The 19288-nt window shown below is 39.5% G+C and overlaps 1 long non-coding RNA gene across 1 annotated transcript in view; it reads right to left on the bottom strand.

Annotated features, from left to right (window-relative positions):
* Positions 1-7391: 7391 nt before the first annotated feature.
* The window catches only part of LOC127528859 (uncharacterized), a 29500-nt gene continuing 17603 nt past the window's right edge, over positions 7392-19288 (bottom strand). Inside the window, exon 2 of the long non-coding RNA XR_007935464.1 lies at positions 7392-8208. This is a non-coding gene — a long non-coding RNA (uncharacterized LOC127528859). The remainder of the gene's footprint in view (positions 8209-19288) is intronic.

The following is a 19288-nucleotide window of genomic DNA, read 5'->3' as shown; positions in this document are numbered from 1 at the left end:
ACATTTAAAAGCCTGTACAGCAGCTATCTTTGTCATCTACTCTTTGTCTTTTATTTCCGGCCCTGGGCGTGGTTAAATGTCCAGGCACAAAGTCTCATCTTGCAGGACGTGAGTTCTTGATATTTTAGTTTATAACTTAAAAATGGAATAAGAATCTGAAAATCTAACAACATCACATTAAAGTTTGATAAATTCTGAAAAGAATGATACAAACATACATATGTAGGTTTTAAAATAAGCCCAATTTAAACCCAACAAAAAATATGACATAAAAAGTCACATAAAATCGTTGCACAAAATCGTTGCACTTTTAGGCTTTGGATTTTATATAGAGAGAGAGAGTAGATAACCTTCTTGACATCCCACCATGGTATTTCAAAAGGATCTGGACTGATTTGGTCATTTCACAAATTCAGTTATTGCTTTTACTACAATACACTAAAATGTAATAAAAGTGTTTTAATGTCTCTTTCTTGCTATGGAATGGTAGCTACTGCTGTCTGCTGAGTATACTAACATACCAAAGGAAAAAAGTAATTCATATCATTTGCAGCTTTTGTAAGGTTGAAAGCAACACTACTGTGAAGACCCCACACAATGAGCTAAGGAGGGTCCTGTATCAGATTTTAAGTGAATAATTACTATTATTTGATATTTATTACTTTAGTATTGGTATGTTTAGTGTTACAGATTGGGGAGCTGCTATATAGTATTTTGTCTGTTCGGTGTCTTCCACTAAGCCACTTTTACAATTATCATAAATAGCTACACTAGTTTAGTAAATGTAAATAATTAAATATCCATCCATCCATTTTCCAAACCGCTGAATCCAAACACAGGGTCATGGGGGTCTGCTGGAGCCAATCCCAGCCAACATAGGGAACAAGGCAGGAACCAATCCCGGGCAGGGTGCCAACCCACCGCAGGACACACACAAACACACCCACACACCAAGTACACACTAGGGCCAATTTAGAATTGCCAGTCCACCTAACCTGCATGTCTTTGGACTGTGAGAGGAAACCGCAGCGCCCGGAGGAAACCCACGCAGACACGGGGAGAACATGCAAACTGCATGCAGGGAGAACCTGGGAAGCAAACCTGGGTCTCCTAACTGCGAGGCAGCGGTGCTACCACTGCACCACCATGCTGCCATAATTAAATATATTTTCAAAATTTAAAACTTAAATCTTAGTTGTTGCTTGAATCAAATGAAGTTTCCCAACATTCTCAGAATTTTCTGACATTCAAACTTCTTAAAATAAAAGTGATATTTCTCTTTTTTGTCTACATTCTATTGACAATGTCTCACATATAAGAATAGCTTAGTCTATTATAATACAGGCACTTTCAGTTGGGTTAAAGGTTGTATGAATTCCTGTCATCTATCTAGTTTAAAAAAATATTTTGCCATTGCTTTGAAAGCAATATCAAGACAAGATTTCTGAGGTCTTTCATACTGACATCTAAAGTAGACTTGAAGTAGACTTGAAAGGTGTTTTTTTGTGAATAAGAAAATACTGTATTACAAATGAAGCAACAATATTTTATATTCAGTACAGTTGCTGTATTACTATAAAGACTTAACTAAACATAATGAAAGCATATTCATTTCCTTTGTATTTAGGTATATACAATATTACAACAACTCCTGTAGATAATTTGCATAGAAATGTTAAAATAGCATTTGGAAGAGGTTACAGTTATATACGAAATGTGTGTCAAATATAATAACTTGTTTTGTAATAGAAGGGTTCCAATGGTGAGTCTATCCTCACCTTCGAACTTTCTATTTATTCCAAAGTATCTACAAATCTTTGACTCTTGTTGTATTAATTCACACTTACCCTCCTCTAGCAGAGATGCATCTGCTGTCTGCAGCTCCAATTGTGGTGACTGTCAGGATGAACTTGAGTTGACTGTGTCTATGGTTAAACACTTATTCATGTCTGTGATGGTGCAGGTTGGCTCCACTCTCCTAAAACCATAATGGGTGCCTCTTGAACCTGCATCCATCAATAATCATAACTGAATATTGGGCCATGGAAAGTGAGGACACATACAACAACTGCAATGGATAGGTGTTAAAGTGCAAGAGTTTTAAATCCATAAAAGCTTTTAAAAGAACAATTCTCAGAAAAACAAAACAGTGCATCTTCCCATATTCAATAATTAATTAATCTAATAAATATATCCCATGCCCATGGTGAAGTTTAAAAACCAAATAAATAATTTATAAATAAGTTAAAAACCCAAGGTGAAATAAAGTCAGGATCTACATTTTTGTAAAAATCCCCAGATGCAAGGCATTTGTGTTGCACCTCTTCCTTTGCTCTGCTGCAGCAACCATCCTTCTGCCCATTGCCGTCTTGCCTTTCTTGCCCTGCTTTATCTCCACCTGCTCCATTTTTTTTCTCTCCTTCAGCCCAGCACTTCTCTGTCTTCTCTTACCTACTCACTCTTCCAGGTCTCGCAGTCAGCCGAGCCGTTGGCAACAGGGATACCACTCAGACACGCCTTAGCCACAACTGCCTCAGTCGGTGCATCTGCCATGACTGCCCAAGTTGTCTTCTCCAGTCTTCTTCTCACAACAAATTGCCACCAGAAATCTCTAGGAAGACCTCCAGTAGTTCCTCACTCTCCCATTACTGTTCAGCGGGAACTCATCCGTTTTAAGAAGGTTGATCATGCATTCTTCCATGGGATTCCTGACCGCTTGCCTCCCCTCCTTCATATGGGCTGAACAAGTATTAACTTCACCTACTTTTTCAAACTCTCTCTTTTCCATTTTTTCAGATCTCCCATTTGACTCCCCCTTATATGCCTCAGTGGGTGCAATGACTCTAACGCATTCCGCATGAAGTCAATGACACAATCAAGGCAGACCACACTCTAACATGTGTGGGTGCGCCCCATCTTGATCAGCCCACCAACTTAGTATAGCTGTGTGTGAGTCCACACACTGCCAGAGATCGAGCCAGCCACTTATTTATTTATTCATTTTAATGACTACTTGCTGCTTAGCCACAGACCCATTTTACAGCATCTTCTCTTATCTCAAGACCCCAGGCAATTTATTTGAAATAGTTCAAAAGGGGAAGCAGAGAAGCAGGTTCCAAACTTTGTTCTCCAATAGAGAATAACTTCTTCTAAAATAAGGTTCTTAATTTACCAAAAATCAAACCAAACCAAATGAATGTGGCAATTCAGAACAGTACAACCTGGAAGGAGAGTAGTTGTTCTTGTTGGAGGTCTAAGCACCCAGTGTGCATAGTTATCAAGTGGCTTTTTCAAGATTGTGTTGCACTTAAAAGCTAACAGATATTTGATCCAGAATGGTCTCTGGATGGATAGTGGTGAAAGGTAAGAGATAAGTAACTGCTGGCAAGCCCTATACTTATGCTGGCCTAGCTCGTCCTTACTTTAACTCCTTGGACACAAGGGGTGTTATAGTTTAGGAGACAACTTCCTTCCTGTGTTCTAGTCATGCCTCTGAACCAGTGCTGGCTAGGCAAAGCCTGTTATGAAACCTTCTACCAATCAGTATTCCTCTCATGGTTGTCTGCTAGTTTAGTTTAGTCCTCTTTTAACTGGCTCTCACCTGTTTTACAGTGATAAGAGCAAGCAGCAAAGTTCTTATTGTTGCAAATTACAGTGGAAAGAGAAAGATAGATTGGGACCCAAGTGCAGCAGATGACACCTCAGCAACACACTGAAACAGTGTGATATTTTTTATAGTGAAAAGTTTTCTTTTAAACACTAAAGTTTTATTATAGTACATAATTTATAACTATAAGAATACCAATAAATTATTTTATTATATTTTTTTGTATTTATTAATAATAATTTCAATATGAAAGTAAACACATCAATAATTGTCAGTTAGGCAGGTATATCAGAACTAGTGTGTGACTAAAAGCTTTTCTCTATATTATATCTCTAGGTTTTTTTTTTGTTTTGTTTTGTTTTGTTTCATTCTTTAACTTACGCTGTGGCCAAAAGTTTTGAGAATAACACAAGTATTGGTTTTCACAATTTTGCTGCTTCAGTGTTTTTAGATCTTTTTTGTCAGATATTTCTATGGTATATTGAAGTGTAAATACAAGCATTTTATAAGTTTCAAAGACTTTTATTGACAATTAGATTAAGTTTATGCAAAGTCAGTATTTGCAGTGTTGGGCCTTCTTTTTCAAGACCTCTGTAGTCTGGGTCAAATCCTGACTGATGGCAGCCCATTCTTGCATAACCAGTGCTTGGAGTTTGTCAGAATTATTGGGTTTTTCTTTGTCTACCTGCCTCTTGAGGATTGGCCACAAGTTCTCAATGGGATTAAGGTCTGGAGAGTTTCCTAACGATGGACCCAAAATTTAGATGGTTTGTTCCCCGAGCCACTTAGTTATCACTTTTGTCTTATGGCACGGTGCTCCATCATGCTGGAAAAGGCATTGTTCCTCACCAAACTGTGCTTGGATTGTTGGGAGAAGTGGCTCTACAGAGGATGTTAACAAAAGAATACATTAATTTGATATAAAGAAAATGAAAGAGAACTGGATTTGTCTACTCAAATTGGTTGAGTACCATCCTAAAAATATTTTGGAATCTAGGTTGATGGTCAGTTCAGATTTTTTGATTGTGCCTAGCTTTATAATGGTTAACCTAGGTAGTTAATGAAATAAATGGTTAGAAGCAAAAAAGACAAAATGATATTTAAAAAAATCAACAAATCATTTCACAATAAGCCAAAATGGACTAAAACATACATCAAGATAGTTACCTTATTAATCTGGGTATAAACCAATCTGAACTGTGCAGGTACAACTTTTTAAACTTTTCAATCTGTAGCTGCCCATTGTGGCATAGACTTAGCTTAGCAGTGAAGCTTGTAGCTTTGTGGTAGAATTGATGAAATTGCAGCCAGAACTGATTTTCTTGAGCGTATGGAGTCTTCTGCGAAGAGTAGTGAGCCTTTTCTGGCTTTTCCAGGCTTGGAATTCATCACCCTACACTAAGAATATTTTTTTAAATATTTTATTTTTTATTTTATATGGTGTTGGTCTATATAGGAGGCCACACTCACAAGGCATCTGCGGGTCCTTTGAGCTGTTTTTGCGATGACAACAGCACAGAGGTCTTTCTAGTTGCCTTATACACTGAGATGTTGATTGAGAGTCAGAATTCATGGAGTCTTTTGTTCCATTCTGTGTTCATCCACACATGAAACAATTGCAGTTCTTGGTACTGTTTGCCCTCTCCATCGCGCTTGTGTGGGGATATAGGATGTTGTTTGTTGTTGCTTAGAGTTCCTGATTGAGTTTTTGTGTAAACTGAGGATTCCTACTATTTATGTAGTGACCCTTCAGCATGTGAAGATTTCTTTGTGCAGGATGGAATATTTTCACAACACCTTAACTTCAGGTATAAATCTGCTTTTGGGTACTTGGTCTGCTTTATTCTCACTTTGGATTCAGGAGAGGCTCAAGAACACCCCTTTTTTCCACATCAGTAACAGTATGGGTATACAGACAGTGGATGTCTCATTTTACTAGTTCATTGAAATTTTGTGAGTAGCCAGTAAAAGAATAATTTGGTAGCAGTTGGCATTGTTAATCAAACATATCGATGAAGCTCATTAGCAAATAATTAACATACTGCAAGCAGTAGAAAGTCTGCTGTTTTGGGAGAGGAATATTATTTCTTTTAACAAAGTGTAATAGATCTTAAGTATCACTGTGCATTTAATCATGAGTATTTACTAAAGGAAGTCATTTTTATGCTATCACATTTTTATTGACTGTGATAATAATCTATAGTCAATAAACAGAAACTCAAATTGAATATCAATAGTTATTAATAAGGTTATGATCTGTATTGTAGAATATTGCAGTTGTTGTCATTAATTCTTAATAGCTCCAGGTGTTTTAATAATCAGCAAAACATTGTGTAGATAAGAACAACTGAAACTGGCAATATCACCATATACAGTATATGTAAAAATACTGGGCATCGGCTGTGTTTGTATTATGTATAATCTCTGCAGTGTACGCTACTGTAAAACTCTCTTTCCAACTCCACATTGGTTATATTAAAAAAAGCTTGTTTGGTGGACATTATGGTTTAGGATTAATGTATTTGTCATGGCTAATAATTGAATTTAATTGTGAAACGTACACAGCTGTGATTTGCTGTTATTTTTGAATAACAAAGTGTCAATTATTGTAGTTTAAATCTTGTTGGCCACAAGAAAAACTGTTTTTGTGATTGTTATGCTAAATGCAAATTAAACAGAGGGCAGAGGCTTCCTGCGGTTCATCACAATTATAAATACTCTCAATGGTATTAGAATAAGTATTAGCTACAATTGTGTCACTGAATGAAGAAGACAAAGGAAAGAGAAGGATGAGGAACATTTTAATACAGAAAAAGGGGAAAACTATAGTAATAGGCAAAATAAGAACCACATAAGCATGCTACACTGCAAAAAATGCATATGAAAAAACTAGACAAAACAAATCTTTAAATGGGAGTTGTTTTTCTTTTATTTAGAAAAAAAAACTATCAGTGGGGTAAGCAAAAGTTAGTTGACAAGATTTCTTAAAGTAAGCTAAATAATTCAAATTATTTGATAATTCAATCATTCTTACAGTAAGGAAAACAAGATTTAATGTCATGGTACTTTTCACTTGCTTATATTTCATTTTTTGCAATGTAATTTAATAAAAAGAATGAAAGAAATAATAGTAGCAGTTTACACTTCTAAAGGTGGAGGTAACATGCTTGTAACATCAGTAATGCTGTAGCCAAAGTGTTTTACAACAACAACAACAACATTTATTTATATAGCACATTTTCATACAAAAAATGTAGCTCAAAGTGCTTTACATAATGAAGAAAAGAAAAATAAAAGACAAAGTAAGAATTAAAATAAGACAACATTAATTAACATAAAATAAGAGTAAGGTCCAATGGCCAGGGAGGACAGAAAAAAAAAAAAAACTCCAGACAGCTGGAGAAAAAAATAAAATCTGCAGGGGTTCCAGACCATGAGACCACCCAGTCCCCTCTGGGCATTCTACCTCACATAAATGAAACAGTCCTCTTTGTATTTAGGGTTCTCACGCAAGGACTTGATGATGATGGTCATGCAGACTTCTGGCTTTTAATCCATCAATGTTGGAACATCATGATGCTTTGAGTAGATGGTGGTAGCGCAGGCCGCTACCACAAAGAAACTGGAAAAAGAAACAGAAGAGAGAGTAGGGGTTAGTACGGATTTTAGAGCCACCATGAATAGTTATTATAATGAATTGAATATACAGAGTATCAGGATTAAGTGAAGTTATGAGAAGGTCATGCTAAAATAATGTGTTTTCAGCAGTTTTTTAAAGTGCTCCACTGTATTAGCCTGGTGAATTCCTATTGGCAGGCTATTCCAGATTTTAGGTGCATAACAGCAGAAGGCCGCCTCACCACTTCTTTTAAGTTTTGCTCTTGGAATTCTAAGGAGACACTCATTTGAGGATCTAAGGTTACAATTTGGAATATAGGGTGTAAGACATTCCGATATATAAGATGGAGCAAGATTATTTAAGGCTTTATAAACCATAAGCAGTATTTTAAAGTCAATTCTGAATGACATAGGTAACCAGTGTAATGACATCAAAACTCGAGAAATATGCTCGGATTTTCTTTTCCTAGTTAGGATTCTAGCAGGTGCATTCTGCACTAGTTGCAAATGATTTATGTCTTTTTTGGGTAGTCCTGAGAGGAGTTCGTTACAGTAATCTAGTCGACTGAAAACAAAAGCATGAACTAATTTATCAGCATCTTTCAGTGATATAAGAGGTCTAACTTTTGCTATGTTTCTTAAGTGAAAAAATGCTGTCCTAGTGGTCTGATGAATATGCGATTTAAAATTCAGGTTACAGTCAACAATTACCCCTAAGTTTTTTACCTCTGTCTTGACTTTTAATCCTAATGCATCGAGTTTATTTCTGATAACCTCATTGTATCCATTATTGCCAATCACTAAAATTTCAGTTTTCTCTTTATTTAGCTTGAGAAAATTACTATTCATTCATTCAGAAATACAAGTAAGACATTGTATTAGTGAATCAAGAGAATCAGGGACATCAGGTGCTATTGATAAATACAGCTGTGTGTCATCAGCATAGCTGTGGTAGCTCACGTTGTGCCCTGAGATAATCTGACCTAAAGGAAGCATGTAGATTGAGAAGAGTAGCGGACCCAGGATAGAGCCTTGTGGAACACCATATAGGATATCATGTGTCTTTGAGTTGTAATTACCACAACTAACAAAGAATTTTCTCCCTGCCAGGTAGGATTCAAACCAATTTAAGACACTGCCAGAGAGGCCCACCCATTGACTAAGGCGATTTCTAAGAATATTGTGATCAATGGTGTCAAATGCGGCACTCAGATCTAAGAGGATGAGAACAGTGTCACACACGTGCGCATGGGAGGCAGCTAAAGGGCTTGAGTAAGGGCAGTTCCGAGACATACTGGGATGTGGCAGAGTGCACTGACTCTTTTTCTTCCGTGCCTGCAGACCATTCACGGGAGATCCCACCTGGTCCTCTTGAAGTCACTTCCGGGACTGAGCCAATAGAAGGAGACCTTGCCGGATCTGGCCCCTGTGATGTCACATCCAGGTTCGCACCAATGACAGAAGACCTTCATGAGCTCGACCCCTTTGACTTCCTGTCTTTCCCTTTAAAAGTCTCCACCTTTTCCCTGTTCCCTCAGTTCTGTTTTGGACTCGGTTTTGTGTACATCAGTGCTATTTCTATTGAACGCAACTTTGCAGCCAGGAAACCAAATTATATGGGTGGCTGCCCCAAACCTTTTCACGACTCTTATGTCTGGTTATTGTGACAACAGATAAATGGCCTCTGTCTGCATTTACCTGCAAGTCATTTACTACTTTAACGAGTGCAGTTTCTGTGTGATTTGTTCTAAAACCTGACTGAAATTTATCAAGAATAGCATGTTTATTGAGGTGGTCATTTAACTGCACAATGACTGCCTTCTCTAGAATTTTACTTAAGAAGGGCAGGTTAAAGATGGGTCTAAAATGTTCAAAAGCAGAGGGGTCAAGATTATTTTTCTTCAGTAGGGGTTTAACTACAGCAGTCTTAAGACAGTCTGGGAAGACCCCTGTATCGAATGACAAATTTACTATGTCAAGAATATTATTAATTCGCACACCTGATACTTCTTTGAAAAAACTTGTTGGTACTGGGTCAAGGATGTAGGTGGAGAGTTTCAGTTGAGAAATTATTTTATGTAAATCAGGTAAATCTATCCTAGTGAAAGAATTTAATTTGTTTATAACGGAATACTGGGGCTTAGGAGGATCCGCAGTGTTGGGGAGATATATTATGTTATTTCTAATATCATTAATTTTTTGATTGAAAAATACAGCAATAGCCTCACAGGTTTTACTGGAAGTATTTTGGAGGCATTCCTTTGGGTTACCTGGGTTTAGCAGACGATCAATCATAGACAATAAGACTCTGGGATTACTAGCATTGTTATTTATAATCTTAGAGAAATAGCAGCGCCTCTCAAGACGGACTGTGTTATTGTATTCTGTTATTTTAACCTTCAATATTTCATAGTGGATAGTTAGTTTAGTTTTCCTCCATTTACACTCAGCTCTACAGCATGTTCTCTTTAAATCAGACACTCTTTGCGTCTTCCATGGTATAACAATGCTAGAAGATTTTTTAACTGTCTTTTCAGGTGCAACTATGTCAACAGCAGCTCTCACTTTAGTATTAAATCTTTCCACTTCACTATTTACATTATCCTTGCTATTATAGTTGTCACTATAAATGCTATAAACAGACTGATTGCTTAGAATGTTTGTAAGTTTTAAAGCTGCTGATGAGTCAAAGAAGCTTCTCATGAATATTTTCTATCATTATTTCTATATTAAAAAGTAGAAGAAAATGGTCTGATAGACCAGTATCAATGACCTGCTTTACATCAACTTTTAGTCCTTTGGTAATTACTAAGTCTAATGTATGACCTGCTTTATGTGTAGGCTGATTAATGAGCTGTCTCAAATCAAAAGAGTCCAGGAGGTTCATGAATTCTTTTACTTTTTGGTCACACTGATTATCGATATGAAAGTTAAAGTCGCCGACTATTATGTGTGTGTCATAGTTCGTAATTAAAATTGACATTAAGTCTGAGAATTCCTCAAAGAAAGATGCATTAAATTTAGGAGGTCTATACACAGATAATACTAGAACGTGAGAATCTCCATGAATAACAACGGCGAGATACTCAAAGGACTTGAATTTACCAAAACTGACATCTTTACACTTTAACTGGCTTGAGTAAATGTTTGCCAAGCCGCGGCCTCTTTTTCCTTGGCGATCCGCACGAGTAAAACTGTAATCCGGAGGCACAGATTCGATTAGAACAGCTGCGCCATCTGAGCTAAGCCACATTTCACTTAGTGCAATAAAATCAATTTTTCTATCACTAATAAGATCGTTGATAAACAATGTCTTGTTAGTTAAAGCTGTAACATTTAATAGTACTATATTTAATGTTTTGGAGGGGCAGAGCTGAATTCTATGTGCATTATTGGTATTTGGAACAGAAACTTAGTTATTTTAAGTTTTCAAAGTTATTTTTGTTAGCACCGCTCTGTGTGTATTTTTTATTTAATCTATACAGGTAGTCCCCAGGTTACAGACACCCGACCTACAACATACGAACGGGGCCTCAGTAACTGCCGCTCAGTTATCTTCGACCCGGGGATGCTGCAAGCGGTGGCTGGACAGAGGCTGGAGGGGGTCGATTTCACTGCTTGCACAGTGTAGTGTCCGTCGGGCGGCTCCCGGCGGCAAGCGGTTTCACTGCCCGCCCCCCACTGCAAGTGGTGACCCTGTTGTGGCTGAACGGAGGCCATTGAGGGTGAACAGGGAGGTGGGGGGTAGCCTTGTAGTGTGCCTCGGATGGCTGCGTGTTGAATGGGGGCAGTGGTGCAGCAGGACACTGCAGGCAGCATACTGTAGTGGAGGTGACTGTGATGTGGGCTGGTGATGAACCGCCCCTCGCTGCCCCCATTCATTCTCAATAGCAAGCCTGCTTGTACTGTTACACACATAGCAGGAAGTTGTCTCTTGTCAGTACAGGGTGGTCCAGATCTAATTCTGCAGATCCAGATCATCTGGATGACTTTGATTTATGCTGGGATGATTCCAGTTTGGCGCTAAGAAGATTCTTCGTGTCGTCAGTTCGCACAGTTCTCGATGGTTAAGGATTTTTCGGGTGATTTTCTATGTAATAAACTGAATAAGTTATAGCGTAATGAAAATTGCATAATTAGATCTGGACCACCATCAGACGTGTTGAAGACTGGTGCCTATTCTGCTGTGATAGCATGTACAGTGCTGTACAGAAGAGCTCATCTTAACCTTTTGTCTTCACCCTTCACCAAGAATGTCTCTGAAACACAAATCTGATGCAAGTGCTAGTGCTACAGTAAAGAAGAGAAAAACCATCACCATTGAAAATAAAGTAGAAATAATAAAAAAGTCAAAAAGAGGTGAAACTCCATCATTCATTGGCAGAGCATTTGTTTACAGTCGGTCAACAATAACATTTTTTAAAGTAATGTACCTGTTCCGACTTACAAATTCAACATAAGTACAAACCTACAGTCCTTATCTCGTACGTAACCCGGGGACTGCCTGTAATTTGTTTTTATAGTTTTAATACATTGTTCATCTAAAGTAGTAATTGTAATTAAATTATTGGTATTTATGCCGCACTGCCTAGATTTTCTACATGCATTGAGATTGGTTATTAGAGTATTAATGTTGTGCACTTTTATGGAAGACTTTGTTAAGCAATTATCATGTCCTAGCAAAGCAATAGCATTACGGAAGGGGTTAAGAGTAGAAATAGATAGTCAAGGTAGACGAATTACCTTAGCGATGTTTTCGGAGAGTACCCGGGCACCGAATCTATTCAGATGCAGGCCATCCCGCTTGAAGAAACGCGGCCTTTCCCAGAAGAGGTCCCATTTGTCGATGAACCCGATGTTTTGATTCTCGCAGAAGCCTTTCAGCCAGTTGTTTAATCCCAGCAGATGACTGTAGTATTCATTTGATTGTCTGACGAGAGGTAGTGGACCCGAAATGAAGATCCTTGCCAATGGGGTCCTCTCCTTCGTGTCTTTAATTAGTGCTGCAAAGTCAGTCTTGAGAATCTCCGACTGTCGGTGCATTATGTCATTTACGCTGGCATGTAATACAATGGATCCTACTGCCCTGTTCTTGTGCTTCTCCTAGATTGTCGGCGCACGTCTCATCACATCTCGGACACAAGCTCCGGGAAAACAAGAAACAAAAGATTTCCGATTAGGGCATGCGATATTGAGGTTTCTTACAATCGAATCACCTACCACGATTACATCACCCGGGATTGAAGGCAAACTGGGGACGCGGAGAGGGTCGAACCGGTTCTGGGTCCAGATGCTCGCCTGTGCCGATGAAAGTGTTCTAGCCTTGAACCCCCGCCTGCATAGCTGAAACACGCCGAGGTCTTCATCGGTGTCATTGTCGCTCCTACGAGGCGCGGGGGTGAAGCTTACTTGTCCTTGGAAGTGAGCGGCACACCGCGGGGTTGATGTTACGTCGATTTCAGATGGCGAGGATGGTTTATCCAGCAGCCGAGCCTTCAAATCCCTAAGGTACCTTCGTCTGGACAGGAGTTTCTGAATCTGTTTGTCGAGTGCCTGGATTTCTTCTACGACGACAGCAACGCGATTCATCTCACTGTCGGCCATTGTCTGCTTCTGCTTCCGCATTGTGCCCTAGGAAAGAATGAGAGAGATTGGTTAGTTAGAAGCTTCTCAAGATCCCTACAAGATCCCTACAACAGTTTTTTACATTAAAACATACAATGAACAAAAATAAAATAAACAGAAATAAACTACAATAAAATGAAATATAGCCACTGGTGAGTTAAAGAAAAGAAAGAAGATGACTAAGACTAGGGCAGCCATCAGTATCAGTGAAGGACACTGAAAGCTAGAGAACAGAAATGGGTCTTCAATGCAGTTTTAAATGGTTCAACTGAAGGTGACTCCTTAATGTAATGAGGTAAAGAGTTCCACATATGAGGTGCAGCAGCTGCAAAAGCCCTGTTTCCCTTAGTATAACGCTTAGTGCAAGGAACCTTAAGAGACAACTGACCAGTAGATCTAAGCTCTCTAGATGGCTGCTGAAAAACACAATTCGGATAAACAGGAAGGAGCATACCCATGCATGCTGGGTGCACACGTCCAGGGAAGGGCCGCCCTCTGCGGAGGCAGAGGGGAACCGCAAAGCCAGCGGAGATTGCACAAGAGCAAGCGGTCCCGTCAGTTAACCCATCAAGAGGGGCACAGAACCCACGGAGGCGGTGCCAAAGAGGCAAGTCCCGGGGTGCCAGTCAAAGGGGTGAGCACTGCCTGTGTGTGACAAAGAGGGACGCCAAGTGGTGGCGTTCAGGCAGCTGCTCTGCCCCTGTGTCTCTTTGTTTTACAGGATTGGACCCTGGGTGCGCAGTAGGACCCACTTCGTTGGGGACCTGCCCTCACGGGACAGGCCGCTTTGACGGATGGGTCTTCGCTGGCGATGGGGCACTGTGGCATGCGGCTGGGGGTGGCACCCAGCCGGGATGCCCAGGAAGACAGGAGGAGGGCTCATGCCTCCTCCAGACCATGAGGGGACGACCGCCCTGGTTCCTTTTGGGGCCACGGGTACAGAGCTGGGAAGCTCAACCCTGTAGGGGCCCGTGGTCACCGCCAGGGGGCGCCCCTATGCCTGGAGAACCCTGGACCCCAGCGCTTCCACCACACCCGGAAGTGCTGGGGGGAAGACGAGTGGGGACACCCGGAGTGCTTCCGGGTATGCAGCCGGCACTTCCGCCACACTGGGGCGTGTCGGTGGGAGATTGCCGGAACACACCTGGAGCACATCCGAGTGTTTATAAAAGGGGCTGCCTCCATTCAGAGAGAGGCTTGAGTCGGGTGGAAGACGGACGAGGTCGGTGAAGAGAGAGAAGGAGGCAGTCCGAAGAAGAGGCAGTGTGGTTGGCCTGGACTTTGGGGAAGATTGGGGTTTATGTGGCACTGAACATTGTATATAGTAGTGTAAATAAACATGTGGTGGTGAGTAAAACATGTCTGCCTGCCTGTGTCCGGGGCTCGTCACACAGTGTCTAACAGCAAGATATGACCTGAACCAGTTAATAATAATAATAATTCTTTGCATTTATATAGCGCTTTTCTCACTATTCAAAGCGCTTAGCAATTTCAGGTTAAGGGCATTGCTCAAGGGCCCAACAGAGCAGAGTCCCTTTTGGCATTTTACGGGATTCGAATCGGCAACCTTCCGATTGCCAGTGCAATACCCCACTAGATGTTCAAGCCACAACAGCAAGATCTCATGGTCAATAGTATCAAAAGCTGCAGATAGGTCTAGGAGGGCAAGAACTGAAGCACCACCTGAGTCAGTAATAAGAGAGATATCATTAAATACTTTCAGGAGGGCTATCTCAACACCATGAAAACTCCGAAAGCTAAATTGGTAGATCTCAAATAAATTATTGAAATTAAGATGATCAACCAATTGATTATAAAGAAAGAAAAAAGGTGAAGGGTAATTAACATCTAAAGAATATAAAAAAAACTAAACATTTTTATTAAATGTCAGCAAAAAATGAAAGAATATAATGTGAAAAGTTACAGAAACAATCAGAAACAAATTATATGTACACAGCTTCTTAAAACACAGCAAAGAAAGGCGATTACTAAAGCATGATATAGTAGGCACTGTGGTAGCATAGTGGCCAGCGTCTTTATAGCCTCAGAAGGCTACTTTTCCAGCTCTGTTATTGTCTATATCAAGCTTTGTCATTATCCCCAGGACTGCACGTAGTTTTTATAAATGCTGATTTTCCTCTCAAATCCCCAAAATTATATATGGGTTGTTTTTTTTTATGTTTTTTAATGGATTAAGAAGATTCTATAAATGGATTAATGGAAGCTGTTTTATCGTTTGGTGGGTGCAGCAACGTGACGTACCAGTGCATGGTCCCCAACCTTAATTGACCTAACTAGATCATTGGAAGGGTGATAGAAAGTGAAGGTGTAATGTTGCCATCTTCTTTTTCTCCAGCATCACTATGCCATTTGTTTTGGGAATGCACAAAATTAATGTAATTTTGGGCAAAATCTTAAAATATTTATCAGACAGCCTTGGTGTCACAATCACTCCTATTCCGTTAATAGCTATATCTGGTGTACAGTGATCCCTCGCTATATCGCGCTTCGCCTTTCGCGGCTTCACTCTATCGCGGATTTTATATGTAAGCATATTTAAATATATATCGCGGATTTATTGCTGGTTCGCGGATTTCTGCGGACAATGGGTCTTTTAATTTCTGGTACATGCTTCCTCAGTTGGTTTGCCCAGTTGATTTCATACAAGGGACGCTATTGGCAGATGGCTGAGAAGCTACCCAGCTTACTTTTCTCTCTCTCTCTCTCTCTCTCTTGCGCTGACTTTTTCTGATCCTGACGTAGGGGGATTGAGCAGGGGGGCTGTTCGCACACCTAGACGATACGGACACTCGTCTAAAAATGCTGAAAGATTATCTTCACGTTGGCTACCTTCTGTGTGCAGCTGCTTCGTGAAGTGACATGCTGCACGGTGCTTCGCATACTTAAAAGCACGAAGGGCACGTATTGATTTTTTTATCTGTCTCTCTCTCTCTCTCTCTCTCTCTCTGCTCCTGACGGAGGGGGTGTGAGCTGCCGCCTTCAACAGCTTTGTGCCGCGGTGCTTCGCATACTTAAAAGACAAACAGCCCTATTGATTTGTTTGCTCCTTTAAAGAGGAAGATATGTTTGCATTCTTTTAATTGTGAGACTGAACTGTCATCTCTGTCTTGTCATGGAGCACAGTTTAAACTTTTGAAAAAGAGACAAATGTTTGTTTGCAGTGTTTGAATAACGTTCCTGTCTCTCTACAACCTCCTGTGTTTCTGCGCAAATCTGTGACCCAAGCATGACAATATAAAAATAACCATATAAACATATGGTTTCTACTTCGCGGATTTTCTTATTTCGCGGGTGGCTCTGGAACGCAACCCCCGCGATGGAGGAGGGATTACTGTACTCCCAGATGGGCTTAAAGAGGATAAGGACAAATTGATTGTAATGACTTATAGTGTAGTGCTATCACGTAGATGTATCTTGATTAACTGGAAGAATCCCGACACAGCTTCTAAAAGTCAGCTGGTGACTGATGTTCTGAATTTAAAACTGGAAAAAAAAATCAAATTGTAACTTTGAGGAACTTTTTTTAAAACATACCAAGACTTAATTAAAGAAATTTTGATTAAGCATTTATAAAGGGGAAAAAAGACATTTTTTCCCTACTCTTGGATCTCCTCTCTTTATCTTTCCTTTGTGTGGGCATTGAATTCTTGTTTTGTTTTTTCTGTTTTATTTTTTGTAAATTCTCTGGTGTTTTTCCTAGATTGATTTTGAAGTAATTTTTTGTATATGTTCTGCAAATTTTATCTGCTTGATTGTACAGTATTTCCCAAAACATACATTTACAAAAATACATAGAAAATTCTGGACAGTCCTTAAAATGATACTATGGATGACATTATGAATACCGGCTTGCTCTCTCTAGGAACAATACTTCTGCCTACTGGGGTCACACTTATTGTTAATTCCTAATAAAATTGAATGTGGCTTTCACAAGATAACAAAGTCAAAATGTGCTTATGAAATAACATACCCCATATTCTACTTAGGTTTTTCCTCCTATGTGAAATGTGAAATGGTCATACTGTGGAATTCCAGTGTATTTAACTGTTTACATAATTGGATATGTGAATTGTTATTTGTACAATATGTGCTTATCTCAAATATCCTGAAATCTTCTCAAAGGTAAGAGACTGATGTCTTCTGCTCAGCTGCTACCCTTTTGAGCCTTAATAATATTTGCCATGTCAAGAATATTAGCTACCATTACTTAGTCTACTGATGAAATACATACCTAACCTGTATAGTTACGAGATCATTAGAATGTATTGTGATTGGGTTATTTTAAAGCTTTAATTTACACATTCTATCTATAAAAGCGTAATTTGCCATGGTTAAAATGTTATTGTGTATTTTGTTTGCCTAGCAAGTTTTTGTGAAGCATTCTACACACTTTTGCTAAACAAAGGTTGAAATTTGTTTCTTTCATCATTCCTGGTGTCAGTACTGGAAACAGTAACTTCTGGATTGCAAAAGAGCTTGTTCTGCATGAATTCAAAAAAGAAGGAGATATTTCAATTTACACTTTTGATCCTTACTCTTTGTATGTAACTGGGACTCTTTCTCCCTTTACAAGAGTAAGCAAATGCATTTAGATTCAGGAAGGAACAGAAACCTTTATGGTTAAACCCAACCAGCTCAGTAGATTTTGGATTTGACTCTCCAAGAAAGGAAACTGATTTCTGTCCAGCTCTGGGAAAGTCATTCAACTTTGTGAATGTGTTGGGGCACTGGGCTTGTAAGTACAACAGGCTGAACCCCTTTACTCTGAAGGAGACAAATAAAAATTATTTATGAATTATTAATTTGTTAAATCTAAAGGTTAGTGGTATAAATTGATAGTAAAACATACCTGGATCCTGGAGTTTAAGTAGTTCTACTACCATTTTTCTTTTTTGGTCAATGCCTCCAAAGAAAACCTTATCTTTCTTGTCTTCTTTACTACATATACCAGCTTACTTTAACACTAGAATCCCTGAAGCCTACAAAAAAAGTCATAATCCCAGGCCACCTTAAATTCCTTCGCACCTCTCCATCAGCGTGTTTGTTTTGTAAATGTGTCAATCAGCACAAGCAGCAAACAGCCTGCTATCTCATCGCCCCCACTGATGCAGCTGAAGTTCTCCTAGTTCAAGTGACTTTATCTGGGTGTGAGGTGCCCGGAGTTGTATAGGGTAAATAATATATTGTTATTTTGAATACATACATTTCATGTGTGTTCTGTTTCTACAACAATCTGGGTAAATGTAGGATGACAGGAAATGCGAGGCAAGAAATGCTGAACACATACCTAAAAAAAAACTTTTTCCATGGTTTTGCAATAATGACATGAAGTGTATAATTCATGAAGACTTTAGTCCAAGTATCAAATAAACATGTGCGCTTTTATTCAACAATATAACCAAAGAAAAATGCCAAGTACGGGTAGGATCAAAAAAAAAAAACATGTTCAAATGACAAACTCATGTTCAAATGGCATAGCATTTTAAAATAGGGACATTTTCATGTATGAATGTGTGTGTACATGCGCTAGAGGCAGAGACAGATTTGATCTCATTCAAATGGTTACATGAATATAAAATAAACACTTTTGCAAAGGTATAAAGAGACAAGTGTGCTTTTATTCAATAATAAAACTTAATAACAAAAAATTCAAGTGACAACAAGATACCAAGAAGACATGATTCACCAGCATTTGTGTGTCTGTTTATATCCCTTCAGCGATATATTTTACATGTAGCAAAATTTACACAGGGTGTTACAGATTGAATTCAAAGGCTTCTTCATTTTGGGCACATACACTATCAGCATGGCACTGCCAGATCTAAACACTAGCATGGAAAACTGCATACATACTGAAGAGACTTGAGCTGCAGGTGAAAGTTCCCATCCCATTTTACTTTATGGTGCCAAGCAGAGTTGCGTTGTGGTGCAGCAGTCTATTAGCCAGCGAAAGAACTGTGAAGAAACTGTTTGTTGTTACGGTTCTGCCTTTGTCCAGTCTGATAGCGGTCGGGGGACATTATATGTTTGATTGCCGTAATTGATGCCAGGAGCTGCTAATTGCCACACCTGTGCCACGTCCCCATTATAAATAGGTGAAGCGCAAGTGCAGAAGGGGAGACGAAAAAAGAAAAGGATGGAGGTTAAAAAGGAGAAAAGGAAGAAGGCTGGAGAAGGTGCCAGTGCAGGAGCGAGCTAGAGAGAGCAGGCTCACAGTAATAACGATAGGCAGCTGGGAAGTGAGACATATTGGGGTGTTTAGCCGGCACTCGGGGGCGGATGGATTGGGTCACTCCTGCACAGGAGCAGGAGTGACCACGATCGAGGACGGCTTGCCATATAAGGCCGCAGAAGGCAGCAGGAGTCGGAGACTTGGGAAGTTGAAGCCCCAGCGTGAGTGCTGTGGTCGCTGGGGAA

This window comes from Erpetoichthys calabaricus, chromosome 7, assembly GCF_900747795.2.
Source record: "Erpetoichthys calabaricus chromosome 7, fErpCal1.3, whole genome shotgun sequence".
NCBI lineage: Eukaryota > Metazoa > Chordata > Cladistia > Polypteriformes > Polypteridae > Erpetoichthys > Erpetoichthys calabaricus.
The sequence above is the reverse complement of the archived record's forward strand: the minus strand, read 5'-3'. Positions and strand labels throughout refer to the sequence as shown.